The sequence below is a fragment of the Pinus tabuliformis genome, chromosome 6, assembly GCF_031772625.1.
Source record: "Pinus tabuliformis cultivar Carrire ecotype Pingquan chromosome 6, CPIR1, whole genome shotgun sequence".
NCBI classification, from domain to species: Eukaryota; Viridiplantae; Streptophyta; class Pinopsida; order Pinales; family Pinaceae; genus Pinus; species Pinus tabuliformis.
This window is the reverse complement of record NC_142292.1, coordinates 12,580,867-12,587,985: the sequence shown is the minus strand read 5'-3', so window position 1 is coordinate 12,587,985 and position 7,119 is coordinate 12,580,867. Positions and strand designations below refer to the sequence as shown.

At 38.4% G+C, this 7,119-nt stretch overlaps 1 pseudogene; it reads left to right on the top strand.

The window, feature by feature from the left end:
• Positions 1-936: 936 nt before the first annotated feature.
• The window catches only part of LOC149256971 (nucleolar complex-associated protein 2-like), a 49,599-nt pseudogene continuing 43,416 nt past the window's right edge, over positions 937-7,119 (top strand).

Here is a 7,119-nt window from a genome sequence, read left to right as displayed (position 1 = left end):
GTTGTCATTGATGAAGTGATTTGGAGAAGGCAGTGTTGAAGATATTGTCAGGGCTCGTTGCAGAAGATATTGGGAGCCATAAAGAATCATCAAACTTATCTTGACGAATTGAAGTTGAGGGTTGGAGCCCTAGAGGTTGGAGCCTCATAGAGACAAGGTTGGTGCCTTGGAAGATAGGGTTGGAGCCCTAGAGGATAGGAGTCCTCAAGGGACCAGGTTGGAGCCTGTACCAGAGATAGGGTTGGAGCCCTAGAGGTTGGTGCCTCAAAGTGACAATGTTGGAGCCTTGGGAAGTCCAAGTTGGTGCTTGGAAAAATACAGGTTAGAGCCTCGGAGAATGAAGATTGGTGTCTTCATCTAGGGTTGGATCCCTACACTATATTGTATTCGATTTATTGTAAAGAATAAGTTAATAAAAATATTCATTCTTATTGTTCATTTTGTGTTCTAATTATAAGTGATCTAACTTGTAAAAATAACAATTAAAAAGAAATATTGATTCACCCCCTCTCAGTATTTCCAACAATTAGTATCAGATCCAGTACCTTCACTCAAATCTTAACAGCTTGAAGGTAGATCCTTAGAACACAAATGGAAAATCCAAGGAAGAAAGTCTCCAGTCCTTCTAAAGATGTCTCTTCTTCAACCGTGAAATTTGAAGACAAACAAATTGGGAGAGTTATGTTGTTCAATGGAAACTTTGATATATGGAAGGTGAGAATGTGGAATTTCTTAATGGTTCAAGATGTTAAAGTCTGGGAATCACTAATTACTAAAAGCATGATGGAAGGAGAATCCAAGGACTATAATGTAAGAGCAATAAAGGCAATCTTAAATGGGTTACAAGATTCTATAAAGTCCAAAATTTAGAAATGTTCATCGAAAAAAGGTATGTGGGACAAACTTAAATATCTTCACTCAAAAGGAGTGGGGACCATGACTGCTAGCCAAGAAGATGATGGAAAGAAAGAAAGAAATCTAGGACCCATTAAGGAAGCTGAAAACAAGAATGAATACATCAAGGCCAAGGAAGACCTAGAAGATGAAGAAAATAAAGATGACTTCGAAGAAGATCTCATGGCAAAATGTGTAGCTTCCCTAGAAGAGATAAGAAGTTTGAAAAAAGAAAATGAAAAGCGTAAGAAGCAATTACAAGATGGTGACCATAACCTTGACAAGACAAGGAAGGAAGTTGGCCTATTTAAGCTTCAGGTACAAGAAAGAGATAAGGAGATCACCAAGCTAAAGGAGGATTGTCATCAAAATAAGAAAACACATCATGAAGAAATCATCCATGACAAATCAATTGGAGGAAGCAAAGAAACAAGCACAAGGACAAGTTGATGCCATGACATGCCAACTAGAAGAAAAGGATGAAGACATCACCAAATTAAAATTAGAAATCACCTCACTTAAGTTCCAATCATGTGAAGCAACCAAGATGAAGGAAGAAATGTAGAACCATCTAGTAAACAAGAATGAAGAATGCAAGATCATGAAAGAAGAAATTGATCTCTTAAAGAAAGAATTTGATCCTATGAACAAGAGTCTTAATATCTCTCAAACCCTAGATGACATCTTAAGTCATCAAAGATCTCCTCCTGATAAATCAGGCCTTGGTTATGTAGGTGAACCTCCAAACAAAACTAATGCAAACCCTAATGCTTCAAACATCAAAGGCAAGGAGAAGAGTCAAGATGGCATTGGAAGAAACCCTACTCCAAGAAGATATGCAGATGGTGTCAATAATGCAAGAGGCAATAAATTTGTTCAAAGGATCCCAAGACAAAATGAATTTAGAAGTACATCAAGGAAATATCCATACTCCACATAACAAAGTATATTTTTTGGTTATTGTTATTCTTGTACAAATTTTAGGCACATGGAAAAATATTGTAGGGCATACTACAAGGACAAATATAATGGTCCACATTAGCGCCCTAGAACCAACTATGCAAGAAGAAGTCATGATTCCTCCTTCATGAACAAGATGGAGTGCTTCAAATTTCATAACATTGGACATATGGCTCATGATTGTAACTTGACTTGGGTCCCTAAACAAGATAAAACCATGACTACCAAGCCAAAAAATAAAGTTACACAAGTATGGAGAAGGAAGAAAATTGGATCAGAAAGTCTCTTGAACACTCAAGCCAACAACACATGTTGTTGATTTGATGAAGACATCTTTGGAAGATATGATATTCCAAGTATTTGATGATGAGACTCTGCCAAAAAGGAGGCCATGCATATTGTTAGGGGGAGATTGTGATTTTTTACTACTCTTGCAAAAGCTATCTAGAGCCCTTGATGAGTCACACATGGACAACAATCATATTTTGATAGATCATCTCTTGGGAGAAAATCCATTGAAGAACATAATCCTTTACTCATCTGATGGACCATTGTTGAAGATGTCTTCCATTTGATCACAAGGCAAGCAATATTTCTTGGGCTAGAGGAGTTTATGTAGGCACGGGGAGTTGGTTCATCATTTGAATAAATGCAAACATATCTATCATAGACCACATTGTTAGAAGGAAGAGCACCTTGACATGGGGAGCAACATATCTATCATGGAGAACTAGAATTGATGAAGAAAATACGATGGGAGCATCATATCAAGAAGCATCTTGGGCACCCCATTTGCCATTGATATCAAATGGGGAGAGAATTTTGAAGGGCGAGAATAATGCCATCAATGACAAAGGGGGAGACTGTTGGTCAAGGTTGTCATTGATGTTCATATGGCATTGTTGGAGATGGCAAATATTATTTTGATACATGCCTTAAACCCTTTCATGATGTTTCACTAACTACATGACAAAACACTAAGTACATTTATGCCCCATATTGGTAATGCATGATCTAAATGCCTATAATACTCTAGAAGATGCCTTAGCCCTAACACATTGATGCAAGTCATAATACTTATGATGCCCTTAAGATACATGAATGGAGGCCTATGTGTATGTAACCCTAAGCCTATGAAGAAGACCTTCACATACATGAATGAAGCCCTAATCCTAAACATCTTGATGGCCTGATTCTATAAATAAGGAGACCTAAACATTTAATGCCTAAAACTAAAATCCTAATGGCTGCCATAAATAAAATAATAATGACAACCTCACAAAAATAATTTTATTGGAGGTAAAATGAACCTATTTAAAGATGCTATTGGCATAGGAGTGTAGAGTATTTTTTTCCTCTTTCCAACGAGCTATTACACGCCCCCAAACTCCCTACCGTTGAAGAGAAAATGAATTTTTAAATGAAAAAATAATATTTTTTAATGCAAGCTGACATGAGCCGACTCATGCAAGTCGGCCTTACCTCCAAGCGACATGTCCTTTCACTATGATTCAAAACTAGTATTAATATAGGTTCGTACTCCTCATTATTCCCATCAAAAATTTTGGTGAGGATCACAGAAATTCAAATATTGAGCACAGAATTAAGTGTTGAATAAAGTGTATCTAGGTTTGGTATTTACAAATGTAATTTTGATGTTTGTATTTATCAAGAAAAAGAAATATTATTTTTATAATGAGTTTCTTGCTCATTACATAGGTCTAGGAGATTCAAATTCATGTTAAAGAGCTCTTCTTGAGCATGAATGTAATGAATATAAGTCAACCTAATGTATACTAGAGTCTAAAAGCCCTCCAATGACAAGCACGATCACTCTTGATGAAGTCGGCCAGCAAAACAAAGTGAAAGCAGACAAGTCGACTTGCATAAACGACACACCTCTTCAATGGGTCAAGTCGGCCTATTATGGAGATATGACCACTATATATATATGCAGCTAAGGGTCACCACAGTAACGTAGAAAAGATAGAACTCCTCTGAAACTCTCGATGGGCACAGCGAAGTATAGGATCTCGATGTGATCTGACTGTAACATGTCTCGGTGTATGCTCTGTCTCGGTGGATGTTATGTCTTCTTCTCGATGGTAATAATCTCAGTGAATTGAAGTCACTGTAATATACTCTCGGCACACCTGTGATGAGGAGATACAATCTCAGCATACGTGTAATAAAGAAGGATCACGTGACATCTCAGTCATAGTCTCGGGGTAGCTGTGTGACATACTCTTGACATCCTAAATGCAGTCATAATCAAACGCAGTTATAATGTATCTCGATGATCCCATCAATCTCGGCACAATTATGATGATCTCGCAGATCCTACAGGAACACTCAGTTTCGATGGAGAGTATCATGATGATCTCACTGTATCTCGGTATATACTCTGTCTCAGGAGCAACATATCTAAAATGATGAAGACCTCAACGCAGAAGGAAAAAATCACAGTCATAAGTCTCGGTATACTTGTGATGAGGATATCTCTGTCTAGGCATACTCACGATCTTGATGGAAGATCATAATCTCGATGGATCTGCAGTACTACTATATGTTATGATGAAAGATCTATATGAATGTACAACAGTGCTACAACCTTGGTGAAACAATAGTAATGATGACCTCATTGAAGTAGCAGCAATAACGATGATCTTAAATGAAGGACAGTATTGTTGTCTTGGTCTTGGAGTGGCTCAGGAAGTCAAGGGGCATGGTCTTGGTGTTCATTAATTAGAATCTATGTAAGAATAATTTAGTGCGGCTTTTCCTCTCCAAGAGGGACAGGTTTTGGCTCTGGCAAAAAGCAAACATTTTGTGTTCTTCTCTCTTTTTTATGGTAGCTATTTGATGAATTAAAGAAGGCACACTAACATTAAATAATATGCTAATAAAATAAATGTTAAATACCTCACAAATAGTTATCATGCTAAGAATAATCTCATTAACTCCATGCCCTTGATTCTTCAACATGGTATCAAAGCAAGTTTCTAGAAGGGCATCAAAGCAAGTTGAAGGACATCAAGATCTACATTAAAGAAACAAATCTTGATCTTGATCAAACCCTAGAAATCTACAACAGCACTCTACATGAGCAAGGGTCTTTGTCTATGCAATCAAGGAGACAATCTACAACAGCAAGAACTTGTGTCTCCAAAGTCATCATCAAAAGGCCACCAAGACCCTCATCAAGATGTCTACAAAACAATATAGCTCGAATGATTTCAAAATGAAGATCACATCATATTGGAGAAAGTTAAAACCCTAGAAGCAATCTTGATCTACAAAAGAAGGAAAAGCATATTGAAGAGAAAAAGCATTGTCGTCATCTTCAAGGTTATAAAAGCAAGGATTATTTCCTTTCCCTAGAAGAATATCATCTGAGGAAGCAACAAATCATAATCATCAAAAGGAGAAACCTTTTTCTATTGAGGAAAGGCTTTCTCATTTGAAAGAATATCACCCAAGAAGAAGCCCTTATACAAACTCATGTGCATGGATATGCCTATCTTACTTTGTGCAATGGATTGATAAGATTGTGAAATGCGTAAACAATGAAGTAGTTATAGAAACATAATAGACAACACACATAAACACATCAAGTTTAATATGGAGTTCACCCAAAACTCTGGGGCTATGTCTCCTAGTCCAACCTTCAGTGGTGGCCTCTCTATTATGTCTTCAAAACAAAGTTTTACAAAGTATAAGCTCAATTTGAGTCTCAACACACAATAGATACAACAGTAAGAGTTTTGCTTGAACCCCTCAATCCTGTCTCTGTCTTTGCTCTGTCTCAGCACTGCCTTCCTTTGTCTTCTGTTTTCTATGGCTTTAAAGCCAATCTGCTTTGCCTATTCATTTCCGCTTCTCGGCTTTCTGTCTCCTGGCCTCTGTCCGCTCGAATCCCTCTTTTAGAGTTAAACAATCATTGCATAACGCATTAAGGGGAGGTGGCCACTTGTTCCGCAAAAGATGAGTGCATCGGGCCTTTGAAATCCTTGAAACGGTCATTCTCTGTATACACAGAGAAATGTGTTCAAACATGAGAAAAAAACCGCCAAACACAGTTTATCCGGACTTCAAATATTCATAAATGCGTCCTATTCTCCTATCGGGTCTGCCTTTGTAGTGATATCACATCTCCACCGTTGATCTGAGAGGTCTTGATCCAACGGTTGAGATCCATTTTGGGTGGCTCTTTCGTACGGGAGTTAACCACCCGATGAGGGTGGTTTTATCTCTCCTCAGCCGAAACACATGGCAGCCATTGTATGGGATCAGGCGGAGCCTGGCCCAAACCACTTACCGCTTTGTTCCCCCCGAAATCCCACTTGTTTCGTGGATTTCCTTTGCATTTAAAAATACAGTAAAATAATGAAAAATCCCGTGAAAATGGCCTTGGGTGATTTGAAATATGATACATTTTCATTCCTAAACCCCTTCGGTTCGGGGTTTCATCGCATCGACGCTTCCCTTTGTATTTCATTTAATAAACGAAATACACGGAAATACATTAAAAATGCCAATTGACAGATCTCAAATCTTATAAAATAGTGTTTATATATCCATCAGGTCCGACTAATCGCATCGCATGTGTGTGTGTGTGTGTGTGTGTGTGTGTGTGTGTAAGCCCCACTCCATTGTGTTTTACAATTGTGATTTTGCGATGCAACATGAGCCGTCCATCTGCGCGCTTGATCGACGGTCCTCGGTGACTCCGCCGATCGCCATCGCAAGTTCCACAGGGTCTCTGCCGATAACATCTGATAGCCTTTGCCGATTGCGATTTGCCAATCAGATCTGGACCATTGATGGGCCAGATCTGACGGCTATTGTGCATTTACTATTCAAGCCGCCAATAGCTCTGTTTTCACTGGTTTCTTGTTTTTTTCGCCTCCCAATAGTGTTTTCCGATGTTTCTAAGGGTTCTTCCCATGCAATTGTTTTGATATTTTGAATGATTTTGAAGACTTAGAGAGTATTCTAGGATCCAGTTGGATCACTCCTTCCCACTGAAAAGGCTTTTGGACCACCAAAAGTCGGTTTTTAAGTATCAATCAAGTGAGGATACAGCTTCCTCACTTGTCCAATCTCTATCCATTTTGCATTGCTTAGTTTTGAACCTTTGAGTCCAATTCTCAGGTACTCAACATCCCCACTACGCGTAGTTCTCACCTTCCTATCCAAAACTGTATCTTTCTGCAACTCATTGAGATATTCAGGCAACAGATCATCAATAGAGGGCAACTGACT